This window comes from Coffea arabica, chromosome 2e (genome assembly GCF_036785885.1).
Source record: "Coffea arabica cultivar ET-39 chromosome 2e, Coffea Arabica ET-39 HiFi, whole genome shotgun sequence".
Lineage (NCBI taxonomy): Eukaryota > Viridiplantae > Streptophyta > Magnoliopsida > Gentianales > Rubiaceae > Coffea > Coffea arabica.
Genome location: NC_092313.1, coordinates 61,539,522 through 61,549,333, shown reverse-complemented (window position 1 = coordinate 61,549,333; position 9,812 = coordinate 61,539,522).

The window sequence follows — 9,812 nt, the reverse complement described above, 5'->3', positions numbered from 1 at the left end:
ATCAAATTTCTCCAATTTGCGGTTTCCTCTTCTTTTATTTTCTTTTTTTTTCTTAGCTTTTTCCTTGCAAAATTCCCCAATCTCCTTCCCCAATGTGGGGTGCGATCATAAGTGCATTCGAAAAGAACCACCCATTTTAGCTCAAATAAGGATGCAGGGGATAAATAGTGTTTAGGTTGTAGAAACGATGGCCAAAACATCATTCTTACGCCTTATGACAACCAAAGTAAACGAATTGTTCGTTGAGAATCCATTCCCTTTTGATATTTGAAGATTTTCCGATGTAGGGTAATGATCATTAGGGCTCTTATTTGAAACGAAATTATTCTTTTAAGGATCAAATGGGAGAGCAAATAAAAATCTGTATAGATAGAGAAATGAACGCTTGAAGTATCATTCCAAATTTTCCAAACAAATAAGAATAATGCACATTTTTGCTTTCACTTAGATGTGGATTGAATCTGATTAGACACAGTGGACATTTTCAAGCAAATATTGCCCCAATTTGCAATTTATTAATCAATGACTGATTTGATTTTGGGGTTAAGTGAAAGAGAAAAGGTATCTCATGGGGCCTTTTGAGTGACCTCTTTTTAATTTTTTTTGAGCACTCTTATTGTGTAGCTCGGATCACCAATCTAGTGTATGCAGAGAATTTAGAAAACATACACTTGTGAATTTTCAGACAGGAGGTTGAAGAATCTCAATTTGGTCTTATTTCTTAAAATTCATCATAAAATCCCTCAAATAGCCAAAAAAGAATGAAATATACATGATTATATACAAATCAACAATTGCATAAATAAAAAACTTTATTACTGAAAAGTTTGAAACAAAATTTCTATAAATGAGAAGAGAAAGACTTCTGAAGAGCTCCACATATACACACTTTTTGCCTCCTTTTTGGAACAGAATTTTTTCCTTTCTTTGAAAAATAACGATGAAGTCTCTTAGAGGCTTTAGCCTAACACTTCCAAATAGATCCTTTATGTTTTCGTTGCAAGGTCTGCCCAAGAATCAAATAATACTTGTAATTTTCACACTTTATTAGATCAGAATTGTTTTCACACTTTATTTCATGTTTTCATGCTTTATGAAATTTTTATGAATGCAGGGGAGGGGGAAAACAAAAGAAAAATACCCTGAGTTAGTAAGCAAGACCATAAAATCGGTATGCATGTCCTATGGGGAACCCTTTTATGCCAAGGGTAGGCCTAGCATGAAAATGCAATCCTTTAGGGTAGGCACCATACAATACCTGATGAATCCGATCAACTGATTTGAGTGAAAAATAATTTAAAAAAATTTGGCCAATTTGGAGTGAGAAGGAACATTTGTCCTAAAAAATGAGGACAAAGTCCGAATGGATTGCTTACTTTGATCAACACATGATATGTGAAAAAGAGCTTACTCTTGAAAGGATTGCAATGCCTCGACTAATTTATTTAGTGAACTTTAGACTTAAACCCTAAAAAGGAATAAGCGGATCAAGAGGATAGGATGAAATTGATGATTTATTCAAAATTGACTAGATTACCTTAAAAGGGTAAAAGGGTCAAATGCATTGCATGAAATTTGATTATTTATTCAAAATTGAATGGATAACCCTAAAAATGAATTAAACTAATCAAACGAATTGAATGAAATCAATTGATCAAGTGAAATGATAATTTATTCAAAATCGATCGAATTGCCCTAAAACTAGGCAGATTGGTCAAATGGATTGGACGAAATTGATGATTTATTCAAAATCGATAAGATTGCCCTAAGAATGGGTAAACTAATCAAATGAATTGAATGAAATTAGTGATCTATTCAAAACCAACTAGATTGACCTAAAATGGGTAAACTAGTCAAATGAATTCAAAATCGACTAGGTTGCCCTAAAAATGAACAACTTGATAAAATGGACTGGATGAAATTGATGAATAAAATGGTCCAATGGATTGAATGGAATTGACAGCTTATTTAAAAAAAAAAAAATCAATCTATCCATTGGTAGTTCAAAAATTTATTGCGATGCATTAGTCTATGAGCCTTCTAATATCAAATTTTGGCCTCAATTTATTTATCATCTCAATAGTGAGGAATTATTTGTAAATTTCTTCAAATTAATGTCCTTCATGCAAAGGATTTTTACCAATTTTGATAAAATGGCCAAAAAGTGATTATTAGACGCTCATATTCCAAAGATCGCTCTATGAAAATGATCGGATCCTACCTTACCTTGTGCACTACCCCTTTGGATGGTACAAAATGTAAACGTGCAAGTCTCTTTGGATTAAGTATCCGAGACACGAGGTGGCTTATTCCTAACACGGGATCCTCTAAATGGCATTCCCTTCTAGGGTTTATGCATGATGTCATTTTATCAAAGCGCGTAAATATGCGGTACACAAAGAAAACGTGACCTAAAGGAACCCTCTTTTTGTATGCCGGGGTGAGCCTAAAATGAAATGTATTCATGTTACAAGTGCGAAGCATTGAATTTAAACGTGTCACATCAAACGGGGTAGGCTCCTAGAGAGTACCATGCCAGGACTCTTACTTTCTAGGGCTTATGGATGAGATAGAGACAAAACCAAGAAGAGTTAGTTCAATCAGATAAATACACATAACACATTGTAGCAAAGCAATACAAAGAGATAAAGCAATAAAATGAATAGAGGGGTTGGATCCCTCCCCTCGTGCATAGTATCCCTAATAGAGTAAGGCAGACTCTACCCTAAGTAAACTATCATGGATGCATGAGGTTGGGGCTCACTAATGCATCTAGACTCGATAGGTTTTAGGTCCCCGAGCCTTCAAACTTGGAAACCAAGGGTCATCAATCCCAAGGTTCTTTGTCGGTGGCTCGAGCGATTCCCCAGACATTGCTACACATACATCGTGTCACGGCTACATGTCATGAGTGAATCTATAAAAAATCCTCAACCTTCCACTAAAAGCTAAAGGCTATGAACCCAAAGCTTAAAATGGAAGATTGAGTGACCCCTCAGATCAAGCTACGCACACATCGTGTCGCGATCACAAGTCCAAGTGAGTCGCCTAAAATCCTAATAGGGTGGAGTGGCGTGACAAGCCACTAAAAGAAAAAATAAATGAGGGGTACAAAATTAAAGCGTATGCACGTATGCTAGTGTTCGTTTTAGGGGGAGGGATCAAGAACTAACGCGAGGCTCTAGGGTAATGTCCCCCACCCAAATGTAATGCAAAGCACGGAATCACATACATAAACCATTCATCCACCAAAACAATCGCACGCCAAATGGGTGAGTGAATGAGTTGATACGCACGAAATGCAAAAATCCTAATAAAAGGAAAAATGCAATCCTAAACATCCAAATGTAATAAATATATGAAGAGATTAAAAGAAGAAAAAGATTGACTAAATCCAATTTGCTCGGACTCCCTAATTCCCCAGTGGAGTCGCCAGCTGTCGCGCCCCATTTTTTATAAGAAAAATAAAATGAATAAATGGTTTAAAAAGTGAATTTTTGATTGAAAATATGATTTTTGATTTAAAAGGAAAATGGGCCTAAATGGGGGTTTTAAAGTGCGACGATTTGGGCCCAAATTATAGTTTAAAAAGGGTTTTTGAAATAAAAATCGGAATCGCCACTTGGTATAGAGTTAAGGTGTACCAAGTCCCCTAAAATGAATTTTTTAAAGGAAAAGGTAGAAAGAAACCCCTTTTAAACGACTCCTAATCTACGTAAACCAACGAAAAAGGTTCGGGAGTCACATTTGACGAAGGGGAAGGCAAGGATAAAATTCAAGGCACCCCTTCGACCTAGCCAAGGCTAGTTGCGTGATTTAGTCAAGGATTTTCTTATTTTAACCAAAAGATTTATCACATTTGGACGTGCTATATGAATGCAAAACCTAGACTTAGGGGGGCATCGGGGGGCAAAATTTCTCTTCAAAGCTTGAATGGTGCCAATCACATTAATTGTGATGCCCAATAATGACTCTTTGGAGAGGTCACGAATAATGCAAAAATATGAGATTCTAAGAAAAGGAAAAGGATAAAATAATTATAGAAATATACATGTCTTAGAGGAATGCATCACGTCGGGTACGGAGGACTAATGTTCGTGACTCAATTTTTCCTTTTAATAGAGGGAATACGAGCGTGCTAAGGCTAGAAAGCCAAACTCGTCCATATCCCATATTCAAAAGGGTATATCTCTAGTCTAATCAGGCAAAATGCACTAATCTACCCCCTAATTTCCTAAATGAGATGCAAATCTAAATGTTATATATACATAGGGGTAAGGGATATTTAATTAGAGGAAATATTATGTGAAAATGACAAAAATCCTAAAAATGGAAAAATATGCATGAAGTGTAATGTAATCATACAAGCATGATCTAATGAGGGAGGTCCCTAGGGGTCTAGCATTGGACTAGCTCATATTTCTACTTTCTCCCTAGCGTTGGACTAATGAGAAATCGAGCAAAGAGCCACAACTAGCATTGGACTAGTGCGGATTCGAGAAATGGATCACAACTAGCATTGGACTAGTGTGATAACGTCACACATTAATCATAACTAACTAATCATGTGAAATATAATAAAAGCATGTAAACACATAATATCACATAGAAACATAACAAATAAGCATGATATCTAGATGCAAGGCCCTAAGAAAGCGGTAACGCATAGCACATAAGCATGCAAATCACACAAGCGAAAAGAAAGTGAATAAAACCCTAACCATTACATTTGAGGGGGGCCTACTACAATCTAACGGGGGTAGGAATAGATAAATAAAATAAAAACCTAGCTATTACAACTTTGGCATTCAAGTGCCTTCCAAATAATTAAAACTGAATTAAAATAAATATACAAAACTAAAAACAAATGAAGCAAATAAATAAATAAATGAAATGAAAACATTCAAGGGGGCATGCAATCAAACACGTAAAGTCACATAAGGCACATAGGGTCAAATAGAGTCAAGAATAAGGGATAGTGTGTACCTCCCTTGAGTTGGGGCTCTAATGGAGTGAACTTACTTGTTTGCCCTCCAAAATAAAAGAAAGGGTCAAGGCACCATTTTAATTGAGAAAATTAAAGAAAGTATGCAAACACAAGCTCGCTTGGTCAGAAAGCCCTTAAAATTATGAATTAAAAGCAATTTAAACAAAGCATGGTGGCTAATTGAAGCAAACAAGCAATGAAGTTGCACAAATTAAAGCTGCCAAGGACCAAATTGATGAAATTATTCAATTGGTTGGGTCCTAGTAGCATTAAGGAGGCTTAAGGGGTTAAAGGGCAATTATTGGAAGTTCTTTTCATGCAAGTTCATGCAAGCTACGAAGAAGCTTTGCTTCTGCAATTTTCAGCCGTGACTTTCTATCCTTGCATGTAAACTTTCGGCAAAACAAAATTCATGTAAAACTTCGGATCAACTCCACTCAAGACCATGTTAAACACCTCTCAAAAGCATTTCAACTAACAAGCAAATTAAGTAGTTCAAACAATCGAAAATTTCAGCAACCGAAGGTGAAGCCTGCTGCATTTTTGTTTCCAAGCTCATGTCCCAGACAAACGTTCATCTAAACATCCATACTCTGATCCAAACAGCAAACCAAATAACTTCCACATCCAACGAACAAAACTTAGAAGAAAAATATGGAAATCCGAGAGAACTTCCAAGTAAAATGGTGTAGCAAATTTCTTAACCAAACATCTGCAACATTTAAGGAACACTCTGCACTTATCCAGCGAATGAATGCACATACACACTCAATCAAAGCTCACGGTTTCATTAATCAGAAAAAGAAACTCGACAGAAATCTCAAACCATTTAGCTAACATAATCTGGGCGAGATTGGTGATTTGTAAAAAGGGAAAAGCATGCAAATCTGGAAACAGAAGCTTTGCTGCAATTTTTCTGCTGCAAGTTCGCAGCTCCAACTTACGCGAATGAATGCAGAAATGCAACAGAAACACAAGGAGGGAAGCTCGTGGCAAAGATGCGCACCACATACCGACCCAAGCAAAACTTCAACAAACAAAGGGAGGAAGCGAGGCCCGCCCACGCTGCTGCAACAAGCCGAGGGCTTTGAATTCGTTGCAGCAGCTTTGAATCATTTAACTCCAACCAAACAAAACGCAGATTTCACGAAACAAATTCTAACAAAACTTTATTTTTCTAACACTGGGAATGGACATTTCCTTAGACACCACAAATCATCAAAATGGCATGGGCTCCATGTTTCTGTATGAATCACTACTGCTACACCATAAAACAAAGCAGAACCGAAAGGTTATTTGAAACAGACCCATGTAAACATTGTTCATTCTTTGCAGTAATGTACCTAGATAAAACCACCAGCGAAGAACCATCAGACAACCAGAATAAAGATGAAAACAGAAAAGAAAGGAAGCATCTTTATAAGCAAAATGCAAGGGAACCACTACAAACTATCCATACCGTCTACAAGGGAACCAAGTAATGGAGTATGAATCAGCAAGAACTCATCTTTCGACTCCTCAGTAGCATGATAAACAAGAGCTAAAGATCTGAACACATTTGTAACCTAGCTAAGGGAACAAGAGTTTACCCTTGTGTTGCGATTCTGACCCAGATGTAAGGTATCCTCCAAACAGAGAAATGGAATAGGAAAAAGCTTCGTTTTGCACAGCTCCAGAAGATAAGGAAACCTTCGATCTACCCTCTCCCTTGCCTCATGATTTTCCCTTTCGTTTCACCGAAAGCCCTTTTCCTTCTTTTCCTTTCACTGCCCGAAGTTCTTCCTTCCTCAGCCCCCATTTCCTCTCCACCTCTCTCGGCTTTTTCTTTTTCCAGTTCCTTACTGTTTCCTTTAACCGAAAGCTCCTCTTTTCCCTTTCCTCTGTTTTTTGCTCTACTCCGCCGTCAATACTAATCTTTCTTGGCCGAAAGCCTTTCTTCTTTTTTTCTCTCGTTTCACTCTCCCGTTGCCCTTTTTCCCTCAGCTTTTTCTCTTAGCCCAGCCGCCTCACTCTTATTTTCTGCCTCCTTCCCCCTCGCTCTCTTTATTCTCTTAGCTTTTATATGCACCGAATATCCCTAGAACCTAGCATCAATGGTGCTGCTGAATTCATTTTTCCAGGGTGAAGTGTAAACCATCGGATGAACTTTGGTACCATGATCCTCTTAATGTAGGGTTAAAAGCCAAGTGGCTTGACACAAAAATGATCGAACGGAGCCGAATGATACGAAGTTAAGAGAAACGCATCTGCTTTGCTTCTGCTGGTGTATTTGCAAAACATAGAAATAGCGTGCGTGCACGGCACGCGCACGTGACCCTTTTCTTTTTTTTTTATTTCGAAAATTTAGTGCTTAAAAACTCTTAATTCAATTAAAATAAGACAAGAGACACGAATCAAAATAAAATAAAATAAAACCCTAAAATCGAAACAAATTAACTTAAAATTAAATTGAATAAAGTTTGAAATCAAAATTTGGTGTCTACAGTTTGCCCCTCTTTGTCTGAGTTTTGGAAAAACTTAAGACAAAGAAATAGACACCAAATACTTACCTGTGTTATTTGGCTGCAGCTACTCGAATGACTGTCATTATTGAAATGAGGACTGACCTCTTTAACAACACTTTAAAATGGGACTGACCCAGACGAGAATTTTAAAACGGGACTGACCTGATTATGAAATTTAAAAGGGGACTGACCCCAACAACAAATTTAAAACGGGACTGACCCGAACAGAAAATTTAAACGGGACTGACCCGAACAGGAAATTTAAAAGGGGACTGACCCCGACAGAAATTTAAAATCGGGACTGACCCGAAGGGGACCGACCCGAACAGGAAATTTAAACGGGACTGACCCGAATAGGAAATTTAAAACGGGACTGACCCGAACAGGAAATTTAAAAGGGGACTGACCCCGACAGGAATTTAAAATCGGGACTGACCCGAAGGGGACTGACCCCAACATGAAATTAAAATCGGGACTGACCAGAAGGGGACTGACCCCAACATGAAATTTAAAATCGTGGTATGCACACTAGTGGGACTAACCCATGTTTAGTGGAAATAAAGATGAAATGCACGCTGGTGGGACTGACCCATGTTTAGCGGCAATGCAAATGAAGTGCTCACTGGTGGGACTGACCCATGTTCAGTGGCAGTGAAATGAAAGGCTCACTAGTGGGACTGACCCAACGGCTAGTGGCAATAATGATTAAATGCACACTAGTGGGACTGACCCATGTTTAGCGGCAATGCAAATGAAGTGCTCACTGGTGGGACTGACCCATGTTCAGTGGCAATAAAATGAAAGGCTCACTAGTGAGACTGACCCAACGGCTAGTGGCAATAATGATTAAATGCACGCTAGTGGGACTGACCCATGTTTAGCGGCAATGGAAATGAAGTGCTCACTGGTGGGACTGACCCTTGTTCAGTGGCAATAATGAAAGGCTCACTAGTGGGACTGACCCAACGGCTAGTGGCAATAATGATGAAATGCACGCTAGTGGGACTGACCCATGTTTAGCGGCAATGAAAATGAAATGCACACTGATGGGACTAACCCATGTTCAGTGGCAATGAAATGCACGCTAGTGGGACTGACCCATGTTTAGCGGCAATGAAAATGAAATGCACACTGGTGGGACTAACCCATGTTCAGCGGCAATGAAAATGAAATGCACACTAGTGGGACTGACCCATGTTTAGTGACAATGAAATGAAAGGCTCACTAGTGGGACTGACCCAACGGCTAGTGGCAGAATAAAAGAAATGCGCACTAGTGGGACTGACCCAACGGCTAGTGGCGATGCAAAATAAAGTGCTCACTAATGGGACTGACCCAAAGACTAGTGGCAGAATAAAAGAAATGCGCACTAGTGGGACTGACCCTACGGCTAGTGGCGGAATAAAAGAAATGCGAACTAGTGGGACTGACCCAACGGCTAGTGGCAGTATAAAAGAAATGCTGGTATGTAAGAAGAAACCGTATAAGACTTGTTCGAAAAATTATCCAAAGATTTGCCCCAGTGTGATGAATTGGTCAGTGGGATTAAACCCGAACCTGTCGAGAAAATCGGAAACAGAAAGGCACGTTAGTGGGATGAACCCAATGCTAACGGAGATGGACTAAACAACGCACACGTTAGTGAGATAGACTCGATGCTAACGGTGGTATAATAAAAACGCATACGTTAGTGAGATAGACTCGATGCTAACGGTGGTTGAATAAAAACGCACACGTTAGTGAGATAGACTCGATGCTAACGGTGGTAAAAGAGAAATGCACACGTTAGTGAGATAGACTCGATCCTAACGGTGGTTGAAATAAACGCACACGTTAGTGAGATAGACTCGATGCTAACGGTGGTTGAACAAAAAATGCACACGTTAGTGAGATAGACTCGATGCTAACGGTGGTGGAATAAAAATGCACACGTTAGTGAGATAGACTCGATGCTAACGGTGGCGAAATCGGTGAATTAATTGTGGTTGTCAAGAATGGGGAATGGAAGGGTGCGCGGCGGGCGCTGAGATTTCATCAACAAGAAATTGAAATTTGTCAAGGAACAAGAAATTAAATTCAAGTTTGATTTTTGAGAAATTTTTAAAAAATAATTGGCCCCACTTTTCCCCAATTATTGTGCAACCGATCAATTGATTTGCATTACGGCATGGTTGCTCCTCCTTGAGGCCTTGATTCGTAAGATTCTGACTTACGCTTCTTTCTCGATTTCAGACATGGATACCTGCACAGGGGGCTTGCCAAAATACAACATGCATTTTATTTTAAAATATTGCAACTATTACTCATGGAAAGAGCAGTGT